The 13,229-nt window shown below is 39.5% G+C and overlaps 1 pseudogene; it reads right to left on the bottom strand.

Moving 5' to 3' along the window:
• Positions 2,450–9,465, bottom strand: LOC109327799 (annotated as a pseudogene).

The raw sequence follows: 13,229 nt of genomic DNA, 5'->3' as shown, positions 1-13,229 counted from the left end.
TAAAAAAAATATTCTTAATTATTCTTTACTTATTTTATAATAAAATTCAAAAAAATGAATAAAATAATGATACAAGATTATTTTATCCTTTTTTTCTTAGAAAAATGATTGTGAGTTTTTTAGGGTCCATTTTAATTTAATTCTTTTTAGTTACTTTTATTATTTTGAATTTTCGGTTAACCCAATCACTTAAATATATGAATCTTATCAACATAAATTTAGCATTATCATTTGTTATATTTTCAATTAATCCAACCATTTAGATTTAGGAACCTTATCAACATAAATTTAATATTAGTATTCATTATATTTCCTCCATAACATGGTTTTAATTATTTTTATTCATTGAAATTAAGTAAAAAAACATTTTATTATTTTCATTTAAAACATTTTGGGCTTTTTCTGGGCCGGACAAAAAAATGAGTGTTCACAATCGCCCCTCTTTACTTATTACTTACCTGATAGCAAGGAAACCAATGTTTGAAAGATATCATGGTAAGTAACCAGTAAAGAAATGAACGCTATTTTTGTTAAGGCTCAGAAAAGGCAATTGTGAAGATATTGAATTCTGATGAAGCATATCGATGCTTTGTTGGTGAACCAGGAATTTCTCGAGGTAGTTCCCACGCTTGTCGTGATGGAGCAGAGGTTTGCTGAGGCACCCATGTTGCCAAAACGATTCAGGAATTTGTTGAAGCACCCGTGCTGCCAAAACGATGCAGAGATTTGTTGAGGCACTCGTGCTGCCAAAACGATTAAGGGATTTGCTGAGGTACCCGTGTTGCCAAAACGATGGAGGGATTTGCTGAGGCACCCATGTTGCCAAAACGATACAGGGATTTGCTGAGGCACCCATGCTGCCAAAACGATTGCCTTTTGTGATGCTATATAACCAGCTAGGCGGTTTTAGGGTGATTGCCTAAGTAACTAAGATGCAGAAAATGCACAATTTGATTGTAATGTTTTTTTTATAAAATGGTTATATGCGATGGTTGGTTTGTGAAGCATGTGGCTTATGTCGGAGTTTGTGTATAGATATGATTGTACTTTGAATGATATGATTATGCATGCTTGATTATACTTATCGGAAAGCCTTGTGATGCTTCCGCAACACCCCTCAACATTATACATGCTAACATTTGGTAAGAGGTTGGGGTCTTACTTTTGTCGAGGTTCGTGTTTGTGTCCCCTTTCACGCCTTTTTAGGCACAATGCATCAGGATGGACTAAAAAACTTTGATCAATCTTTTTGTAAATTATATATTTTTGTTTATTGGAAAATGATTTGCATACTAAAAGACATAGAGGTATATAAAAAACCAAATTTATTCATTTTCCTTTAGCTTTCTGAAAATGAAAGTCATACAAGCTTGTCTTAAGCAAAGGTCCTGACCCAAACCTTAAAACTAATTCTGAAATTTCCCCAGCTTGGGGAAATATTTTCAAAAAAAAATCTGCCCCAGTTTCCAGTCTTACTACTGATTCCTCTAGAGGAGACCGATGCTACTTCGTGGATTTCTCGAGCCATTCACAATTTGCCCCAGCTCTCTAACTCTGATGTTGACTTCTTCCAAGTTGATTGTGTTACTTGATATATTCTCTTGGACCAACCAAAATTCTGCCCCAGTTTCTGGCGATGTTTAGATTGACATATCCTGCTTTGAGAGGTACTTCCTTTTCTTTTAGTGTCCCTAATTTTTGCTTAATTCGCCCTTTCGGGTTTTCGACTTAATGGGCCCTTGAAACATTTTTTATTGTTATTTTTTATTTATGCGAGGATCACAATATGTAAAAGTTTTGAAAAAGATATACACCAACTTATTTGGAGTCAGTTTATTTTGTGCTCTGGTGTGTACCTCAGACATTCGGCTCTCAACAAGGACTTTTAGAGCTTGTAACGTGACTTGGCTAGTGGGTAAAAAAGAATAGATATATGGCTCAAATAATGTATTTCCCATCCCACCTTTCTCCATAATCTCCATAATCATATTTCCAATCTTTCTCTAGAGCCTAACTTTGGGTAGAATGTTTATTTTTACCATCTTCATGAATTAACTTTCCATAGGATTTCTGTTTGGAGTTTTTGTTTATATGTACCCTAACTATTGCTTAGGAGTTTATTGAAATTCCTAGCAGGCTTTTTCTCTTTGTAGTATCATCCTTTCTTTTGGGCTCTATGAATGTTTATTGGAAAGCTACCCTTCCCCAGGTTCACAATATTTTTAAACCTGTTTCTTTCTGGAATGAACTTCTTTCATATCGTCTTTGCTCAAAGGGGTGACTAGGGATATCTTCTTAGTGTTTTGGAATGTCAAGAACACCTTGTGTCATCAAGACGACCTGTCCGAGGTCTACACCATATGGGTTTTGTTTACATCATTCTCCCTCGTGCAAAACAGTAAATAAAAATATTGCGATCGAAGCATGAATGTTTTTTTGGAAGTACCCTCTAGGCATAATACTTCTTCATCGCATGAGAATTTATGGTGAGATGTAGATCTTCCCCATCCATGTCTGTTAGGATTAGGGCTCCGCCAGAAAAAGCTTTCTTGATTACATAGGGACCCTCATAATTTGGAGCCCACTTTCCTCGGTTGTCCTTCTGGATTGGCAAGATCTTCTTTAGTACCAAATCTCCTTTCCTGAATTGGCGTGGTCGGACCTTCTTTGCATATGCCTTCATCATTCTTTTTTGGTACAACTGTCCATGACAAATTGCAGTTAGCCTTGGACCATGTATCATATTCAATTGATCTTGTCTAGCTTGAACCCATTCTGACTCATTCAGACCAGCCTCCGCTAAGACTCTTAATGATGGGATCTCTACCTCAAGTGGAAGAACAACTTCCATACCATAAACCAAAGAGTATGGAGTAGCCCCTGTAGAAGTGCGGACTGAAGTACGATAACCATGTAGGGTGAAGGGTAGCATTTCGTGCCAGTCCTTGTAAGTCACAACCATTTTATGGACTATCTTTTTGATGTTCTTATTGGCTGCTTCCATGGCTCCATTCATTTTGGGTCTGTATGGCGAGGACGTGTGATGCTTTATTTTGAATTTTTCACACATCTCGGTCATCATCTTGTTATTCAGGTTGGTCACATTATCAGTGATGATCTGGTCTGGTAACCCATATCGACATACTAAATCTCTTTTTATGAACCTGAGGACTACTTTCCAGGTCACGCTAGCATTAGAATTTGCCTCCACCCACTTGGTGAAGTAATCTATAGCGACTAGGATGGATCGATGTCCATTAGAGGCTTTCGGTTCTATGGGCCCAATGACATCCATTCCCCACATAGAAAATGGCCAAGGTGACGTTAAGACATTCAATGGATTCGGAGGTGCGTTGATGTTATCCGCATATATCTGGCACTTGTGGCATTTCTTCACATGGTTGCAGCAGTCGGTCTTCATTATCAACCAGAAATAACCCGCTCTTATGATTTTCTTAGCCATAGCATGTCCATTCGCATGGGTTCCGAAAGTTCCCTCATGCACTTCTTCCTTTTGAGCTTCCTTGGCTTCCAGACATCGGAGAAATACCATATCATGATTCCTTTTGTAAATGACATCCCCAATCAAAAAGAGGTTTGTGGCTAGTCTTCTGAGTGTTCTTTTGTCGTTTTCTGAAGCATTGGGAGGATAAGCTTGATTTCCTAAGGACTCTCTTATGTCGTGATACCATGGTTTTCCATCGGGTTCTTCTTCGACTACGTTACAATAAGCAGGTTCAGTATTTTCCTTTATCTGAAAGAGTAGTAAGATGTCTCCACCAACATGGAACATTGAGGACAAGGTTGCCAATGCATCAGCCAACCTATTGTCTTCCCTAGGGATGTGATAGAAATCTACTTGGTCGAACTGGTTAACCAATTTCAGGATGTAGTATCTATAAGGCACCAATTTGCTGTCCCGAGTTTCTGATTCTCCTTTTATCTGATGGATTACTAGAGCAGAATCCCCAAATACTTATAGGATCTTGGCTTTTGAGTCAATAGCGGCCTGTAGTCCCAAAATGCATGCCTCATATTCTGCCACATTATTAGTACAGTCGAAACATAGTCTAGCAGTAAAAGGAAGGAACTTCCCTATTGGAGATGCCAAAACATCCCCTACTCCATGTCCAAATGCATTAGAGGCCCCATCAAAGACTAGGGTCCATTTTTCTTCCTCTCTTGATTCATCGGATAAGGCCATGATATCTTCATCTGGAAATTCATACCCCAAATGCCCCAGTTTATTTGAGGGTTGGTTGGCCAAGTAGCCAGCAATAACACTTCCCTTTATCGCCTTTTGTTTCACATAGGCGATGTCATATTCAGATAACAACACCTGCCATTTAGCAATTCTTCCTGTGAGTATGGGCTTCTCGGAAATATACTTCATAGGATCCATTTTTGATACAAACCAAGTGGTGTGACTCAACATGTACTGTCTTAGCCGGCGCGAGGCCCAAACTAAAGCGCAACAAGTCCGTTCTAACAATGAGTATTTTATCTCGCAAGCTGTGAATTTCTTGCTCAAATAGTATATGGTTTGCTCCTTTCTTCCATTGTCATAATGTTGCCCCAAGACGCAACCCATTGATTCATCAAGTACAGTGAGGTATATAATCAAGGGTCGCCCTGGAACTGGAGGCATCAGTACTGGAGGTTCTGTCAAGTACTGCTTTATCTTTTCAAATGCTGACTGACAGTCATTGTTCCACTTCACCACGTGATTCTTTCTTAGGAGCTTGAATATAGGTTCACATGTGGAAGTTAGTTGGAAGATGAACCTGGAGATGTAATTCAATCTTCCCAAGAATCCTCTGACTTCCTTCTCTGTTCGAGGTGCTGACATTTCGATTATGGCCTTCACCTTTTCCGGATCCACCTCGATACCCTTCTGGTTGACTATGAAACCTAAGACTCGGCCTGATTTCACTCCAAATCTACACTTGGTTGGATTCAACTTAAGGTGATACTTTCGTAGTCTCTCGAACAAACGCCTCAAGTTGTTTACGTGTTCTCCTTATGTCTTGGACTTACAGATAATGTCGTCCACATAGATCTCTATCTCCTTGTGCATCATGTCATGGAAAAGAGTAACCATTGCTCTTTGATATGTAGCCATGACATTCTTTAATCCAAACGACATGACTTGGTAGCAAAAGGTACCCCATAGGGTAATAAACGTGGTTTTGTTTACCTCTTCTGGCGCCATTTTGATCTGATGATACCCCGAATACCCATCCATGAATGAGAAAAGGGCATGGTCAGCGGTGCTATCAACCAAAACATCTATATGTGGCACCAGAAAATTATCCTTCGGGCTAGCTTTGTTGAGATCCCTGTAGTCAACACATATTCTCAACTTTCCTCCCTTCTTTGGCACAACAACCACATTGGCTACCCAATCTGGATATTCAGCAACTTTAACGAACCCATCGGTCAACCATTTTTCTACCTCCTCTTTGACCCTTAGGGAGATCTCTGACTTGATTCTTCGCAATTTATGCTTTATTGGCCTAGAGTTTTGCATTAGCGGTAGTTTGTGCTCTACTATACTTCGATCTAGCCCTGGCATTTCTTCGTACGACCAAGAAAAGACGTCCTTAAATTCATGTAGAAGTTGAACTAGGCGTTCTCGTTCCTTACCATACATTATGGTGCCCACCTTCACCTCTTTATTATCTTCCTCGGATTCTAGGTTGACAAGCTCGACAGGATCTTGGTGTGGTTGAATCTCTTTAGCTTCTTGCTCTACCAATCTGAGCAGTTCGGGGGAGGCCTCCCATTCATCATCATCACTGTCATCTTCCACTTGGTGAACCGGTTGGCCAAGACTAGGCGAGGACTCACTGGCATGGCCCTCAGTTTCAGAGTCGCTATCAGATCTACAATGTGAGGATGACTAAGTCAGCTCCCTATGGATTTGGTTTTTTTATTTTATTTATTTTTTCTCAGTTTTATTTTACTCTGATATTTTAACATGTAATAGAGAAAAAATGCAAAAGAGACACATGAATATGATCGAAAAGATTGATCTTTATTGATTTGAATGGAAATACTGAAACAAATGAGTCCTTATTATTGAAAAAAACATAAAATGAAAAATGTCTAATAGCCTTGGACATGGCTAAAAAAAACTTCATAAAATTATTACTTTGATCCTAAAGTAACTGATGCATGTGGCTATTCATGCCAATTCTTCAAGCAGGTGCCTGGGGGACACTAGTACACGAACCTAGACTCTTCCTTCATTCCTTCTTCTTCCATGGAGGCCACCATTCCTGAGGACCGGGTACCACCACTGACAAAGCATTGATTGATATGTGGTATTAGAAGCCTTGCCACATTCTCATGCCCAAATTGCCCTAGCCGAGTCAGACGCTCACCTTTTCTTACTTCTATGGTTCAGAGCTTATCTTCCTGTGTAGGTCTATACCCCAAACCATATCTACCTTTATTGGCCTTGGGCATTATGATTTCCCTACAGCCCTGTCCATACTTTCCTACTCCTTTCCCGGGTTGATATCCTTCGCGGATCATCACTTTTGCCATAATGAGAGAAGCATCTGACGGATGTGGGTTTGGCCACGATCCACCTTCCAATAAAAATGTGGTGTTTGCGATCTTGAGACCCTAGAATGATGTTTCCAATGCTTCCTCAGTCACTTCAATGTAGCGGGCATCAAACAACTGAGACACTATCACATCCTTTTCTCTTGGAACCGTAATCAGCCTTCCATTCATTATGAAGTTCACTTTTTGATGCAAGGTAGACGGTATTGCTCCTGGGCAATGAATCGAAGGACGCCCAACAAACAACTATACATTGGATTGATGTTCATCACATGGAATAATATATTGAATATGCATGACCCTATCTTGATGAGAAACTCCATCCCCCCATCACGTCCCTATGTGATCCGTCAAAACCTTTGACAATCATTGAGCTAACCCTCAAGTAGGAAGTATCCACCGGTAATCTGGAGAAAGTTCTCTTCGTCATAACATTCAGCGATGACCCATTATCCAGGAGGACTTTTCCGATCACACAATCATTACACATCACTGAAATATGCAGGGGACGAACATGTTCGGTGCCTTCAGAAGGTATCTCTTGATCACAAAAAGATATATAATTATCCGCCACAATATTGTTGACTATCCCTCCCAACTTGTCATTTGTAATGTCATGGCTGACGTGAGCCTGATTCAACACTTTTAGTAGCTCATTTCTGTGGGCCTCAGAACTCGTGAGTAAGGATAACAAAGATATCCTTTATGGGGTCTTATTAAGTTGATCCACGATTTTGTATTCACTTTTCTTGATAAATTTGAGGAACTCACATGCCTCTTCGTTCGATACGCCTTCAGGTAATGCCACCTCGACATCCCCTTCTACATGCTCTAGCATTTTTTCTTTACCTTTAGTGGCCCTAGATGGACCCTTTTCTATCTCTGGTGGAACATATATACATCCAGTCCTCCTAACCCTGCTATTTCCAGCAATGTTGGTAACCATAGAAGGGTTCATCACTGGCTCTTCTTCGTACACCCAAGGCACTGCCTTCTCTGATTCATACGAGAATGGGCTTCCTACTCCTGTTATCACGGGCTCCATCTTCCGGATGAATGGTTCCCATTGACGTTGAGAGAAATATGTCTGAACACCCCCAGGTGGATTTATGAAGGGTTCATACGTGCGTATGAACACAAGTATTTCCTTTTGAATTTTCTCTATAAAATTAATCCCATAGCATGAGGACTTTCTGCCGATGGCAATAAGTTTCAAGTCCATCATTATTTGAAGAAGCGACTTGAAATCTTTGCATTCCTCCAAACTGTGACCCGCACGTCCGTGCATTTCACAACTCTTCGCATCATTGTTGTTTGTTTCATAGCTAATAACTTCTACCAAACCCTGCATGCACATTTCACGGAAGATGTACCCCATGGACATCTTCACGTCTTCAACCTTGTCAATAACTACAACCATGCTCTTTGTTTCTATGGCATTTACTTCCTGATTTCCATGGTTGGGTAGATGATTTCCAGTTATGTTGGGTCTAGTTTCCCTGAAATCAATTCGCTTGGCGTTGATGAGGTCTTGAACCTTAAATTTGAAAGCCCTACAATCTTCCACCAAATGTCCTACTGCCCCAGAATGATAGGCGCAATAAACATTTTCATTGTACCAGGGCCCGGGGTTTTTAGGGATTTTTCTTGGGATTGGTGTGATCATCCCCTGTCTTTGGAGATAGGCCAACAAATCAGTGTATGTAATTGGGATTCGATCAAACACTAGTGTCCTCCTCTCTTGTTGATAGTAGTTGTTATTTCTTGGATATTGGGTGTAACCTTGTCTGGGTTGATAGGTGTTGTTGTTTTGATTTGGTGGGTTATGGGTTGGTATTCGGTTTTGTGTTGGACTTTGGTTTTGTATGTGGTTCTGTGCAAACCGAGAGGGCGCATAATAATTGTTCTGGTTATTGTTTCGGGGTTGGAACCTCTTTGGTTCTGCAGCAATGAAATGGGTCTCTGCATCATTCTTCCTCATGAAAGCAGGCTTCTTTCCGGAGCCTGAACCTTCTTCATAAATTTTCCCACTTTTGATTCCTCATTCCAACTTTTCTCCCACTTTAATTACGTCATTAAATTTGGTTGTTACGTTACCCATGAGACGTTCATAGTATGGGCTTTGCAGGGTGTCGATGAAGATCGACAATTGTTCTTCTTCATCCAGCCTCAGAAGGACCTAAGATGCTAGTCATCACCATCTCTGGACATACTCTCTGAGACTCTATGATGATTTCTTAGCCATGTTCTGTAGCTGGGCTCTATCTGGTGCGACATCCTCATTATATTTTTATTGTTTGACGAAAGCATTGGATGGATCCAAGAAGGCCCGGATCTGAGTTTTCTCCAGCCGGATATACCAGCTCATAGCTGTTCCAACTAAACTGTCTTGAAAGCAATGAATCAAGAGTTTATCATTGTCATGGTACGCTGACATCTTCCTAGCGTACATGTGCAAATGACTCTTGGGGCAAGTGGTCCCATTATACTTTTAGAATTCAGGCACTTTGAAGTTGGGTGGGAGTACCACATCGGGCACCAAGCACATTTCGAAAGCATTCTTGAGGTCTGGACAAGTGGCTCCTTCAATAGCTTTCAACCTCTCTTTAATCGAACTCCATTTCTCTTCCTCCTTTTCCGTATTCGGTGCATTACAGCCTTGGGGAGTCCTTTGAGTTATAGATGTCTCTCGAGGGGATCATAATCGGGATCATCACTAAAGTTCTCTCGTTGAGTTTGATGTCTTGTATTGGTGTCGTGTCCTTCTTGAGGTTGGCTAGTACCAGGCCTCTGACTAGGATTAATGGACCCTAAATGGGGTTGTGGCCCGGTAGTGGCATTCTTTTCTTTCTTGATCTGGAGAGCTTTCAGTATGTGGAACATCTCCGCCATTTGCTCTTTCATACTAGCTAATTCAGCTCTGATGTCCTAGTTGAGGTCTGTAGATTCAACCATTTGTTTAGCTCGGAGTCGGGTGTAGTAGGGGTGCTGCAGAGCAATGCTGATAAACTGTATAATGAATGCAATTTATTTTAAAATACTGATCTATAATAAATGAAAACTGTATACGAGAGACCATTTTGCATGTTTCATATGTATGACCCCCACAGTTAGGACTTAAGGAGCATAGTCCATTAGCTTAATATGTGGTTAATGACAATCTTTAGAGTAAAGAATTTTTATACCAAGATTGCACCTTTAATTCTAGCAGCATAAAACCCCTCCGAAAGTTATAAACCCCCATATCCTGCTAACTAAGGAGCGTAGTCTTTTAGTTTGTATACAGTTGACAACAATCTTTAGAATGTTGGAAGACCAAAGTTGTGTCTTTTGAATGGCTTTGAACTTTTCATTTTTTGTTTTTGTACTTCTTCTTTTTTATTTCAATTGTTTTTGTGAGTTTTACTTGGCTGGGAGAGACATTATGGAAAACACCCCATTTATTATGAATCAAAACATCATTCAAGGAAGGGGAATCACATATGTCGATTTCCTCCATTCCTTCTTTTATTCAACAAGAAATAAAAAATGAGAACAAATAAACCAAACCATGTAATCCTAACTAGAATCCCTCGTTACACTCCATCCTCCAACGTCTGAGCTTTTTGGAAACCTGAGTGCAGCTACTAAAGAGAGTTCTCATTGCTAGGCGTAGCTCAGTATCAGGATACATATGGAACTCCTGTTGGGCCTCTTCGAATGTTATTAACCAATTATCTGCGAAATCCCTGAACCCCTCAATGATATTGTGGCATCTTTCTCTCCATTGATCTTTTCTCTTTTGAATTCTCCCAGAGTATTCCTCCAATTGTCATCCCATATATGTTGATTCCCCTTTAGGTGCTCATACGAGTCTACCAACTCCTTCAGTTGATCCATTAGTTGGGCTTCTTTGGCGAAAGCTTCTCCCTGCATTTGCTCTGATGATATTTTGTAGTCATCTTCCTTCCTGTGGGACTGATCCAAGGCCTTTTGATAATCTTTGATCGTAGCCATGGCTTGCTCCAGATCCAGTCTAGTCATCTTTTCCGTCTCTATCTTATTTTTCAAGGCTTGCCCCTGAGCTTCAAGTCTTTCTTTCACATCTCTTATTTCCTCCCCCATCCTCTGATTTTGTCTCATTATAGCCATTTTACCGGAATTTGAGCACAAGTCGACATAATCTCTCTTTAGGATCTTGATTTCCTCCCTGAGTATAGAGGAGGTGTTGCCCGATTTTTATAAGGCTATGTCCTTCATCTCATTCTAACCCCTGGATTCTTGAAGGCAAGCTTCTAGCAATTTGATGTTTGCCTTAAGTGTGACTTCCGCTGGTGTGGGGCCTCCCTTGATTGGCGACATTACTAGTGAGGGTCTGCTAATGCCTTCCATCCTGTCGGCTCTCCAAGACTTATACTCATCAGAATAAAAAGTTATGCGTTCCCCCAACTTTTGCTGCCTATACAAATGAATGTCTTTAAGAGCTTTCCTTATGGACTGGACTATTTTCGAGGGCCCCCCTCATCTTCATACCAAAATTAAAGACCCTCGAATTGCTTTTCGAATACAGGAATCATTCCCCATTTCAGCTGGCCAAGTACCAAGGCTGGTATGAAAGAGATACACCCTATGGGACCCATCAATACTAGATTCTGGAACTCCCCACATGAATACATGACTTGTTGATGCCGACCATAGAGACAACATTTTTCAGCAAAGTTTCTCAGAGTAACCTCTTCGAATAATTACTTCCATTTGAGCAAAGGCATGTCCTCGACGTAAGTAATGAGAAACCTTCTTAATGGGTAACGAGACCCTAACCCGTATCGGTGATGCTTGAAACGGGCCAGGATCCATACTTGCAGGAGCTGGATGCAACATCGGATTCGAACCTTGCTAACATTCCTCTGAATACCCTCTTGGTACCGCTGGAATGACAAGAATGTCTCTGCCAGAATAGCTGTCACTGGGTTGATTTTAAAGCGGACGAACTTGCTGAATACATCCATAGCAGCTTGGTCCACCATGTCACAAATGAATGGAAATAGGACTAGTCCATACACAGCCAAAGTAAACGCGGGTTGAAATAAGGCCCAATTCTTCTTATCAGCCATTTTGGAGATATGATTCTTTAGAAAGTGTCATTTCAACCCACTTGCTCCTCCTTGCTTGGTAAAGTCTGAAGCTTCTGGGCGCATACCGATAAGAGCATCTATACTACCTTTGTTAGCAACTTGCCCCCTTGTGAACTGGTATAGCTTTAATCTGCCCTCCATCGGAAAATCCAAAAGAGTCTCATATTCTTCTATGGTTGGAGCAACATCAAGGTTAGGGAACTCAAATACTCGAAGCTTGAGATTCCAGATCTGAATCATAACTTGCATAACTTCCAGGTCTTGGGGACGAACTTGGACTAACACAAGGTCCAATAATTCCCCATAATTATCCCTAAATTGCTTCTTAATTTCTTCTAGAATTTTGAGAATTTGTTCAGCCAAGAAACTCACATTAATTATTGACAGTTCTAATTTTATTGATTTTTCGGGTGCCAATATGCTGCTAGAATTATTTGGGGTCATCATTTTTTAAATTTTGAAATGGGTTCTCCTTTAATGTAAAATACAGCTATTAAATTAAAATTCGTAGAAATTAATTACTTATATACAAAATGGGATAATGCATGAATGAATGAATATGAATTTATTTTTCGGGGTCATGAGCCCCCATTGTAGCCATCATTATAATTACTGAATAAATATATATATATATATTTTGAAATAATTTTCTATCGTTTTGGCTAACGTAAGGCAAAAGTGGAATGCCCTATTTATCTTTGTAACGATCTCCTTGGTGAGGGAACAAGACTTTCCCTCAGGGATGCAATGTTTTAATTATTTTTATTTTATACGATAACATTCCAAACAATGTATTACAATACAAACATTATACACATCACAACAATTCACCACAAGTACAACATCCTAAGACAAGGTTCTAACATACAATGGACGCCCTTGGCAAGTTCTAAACTCCATATAAAGGTGCTCATATTGCATCTCTCTCAAATAGAGAAGCCCAAATATTATGATGTTAGAAATAGGAGACCAGTTCGAGCGGCTAACTCATAATAAGAGGTAACAATATGAGTGGTCCACATCACCAACACTTAGAAGCGGCAAAGACCACGACCAGTGAGGCTAGTATCCCTTCTATCCAAAAAATGGTATCAATAATACCCGGTGTAGGGCATATGTGTGCCTAAAATGTGTACATTATATATCACATAATAATAAAAACAATATATACATGCACATATAATTCATATACACAACATATAATTACTAATTAAGCATGTAACATATATCTCTACATACAACTAACAATTAAGTATGTAATTCATACAACTACTAATTAAACATGTAATTTTCATATTTATAACATATAACTTAAAATTAAGCATGTAATTCATACCATTAATAATTAAGCATGCAATTTTCATATTTATAACACATAACTAATAATTAAGCATGCAATTTTCATATTTTTACATACAATTAATAATTAAACATGCAATTTTCATATTTATATATATAATTATTAATTAAACATGCAATGTCATATTTATACATACAATTAAAATTAAGCATATAATTTATAATTATACATATAATTAATAA

This window comes from Lupinus angustifolius, chromosome LG02 (assembly GCF_001865875.1).
Source record: "Lupinus angustifolius cultivar Tanjil chromosome LG02, LupAngTanjil_v1.0, whole genome shotgun sequence".
Taxonomy (NCBI): domain Eukaryota; kingdom Viridiplantae; phylum Streptophyta; class Magnoliopsida; order Fabales; family Fabaceae; genus Lupinus; species Lupinus angustifolius.
This window is presented reverse-complemented; position numbering and strand designations above follow the sequence as displayed.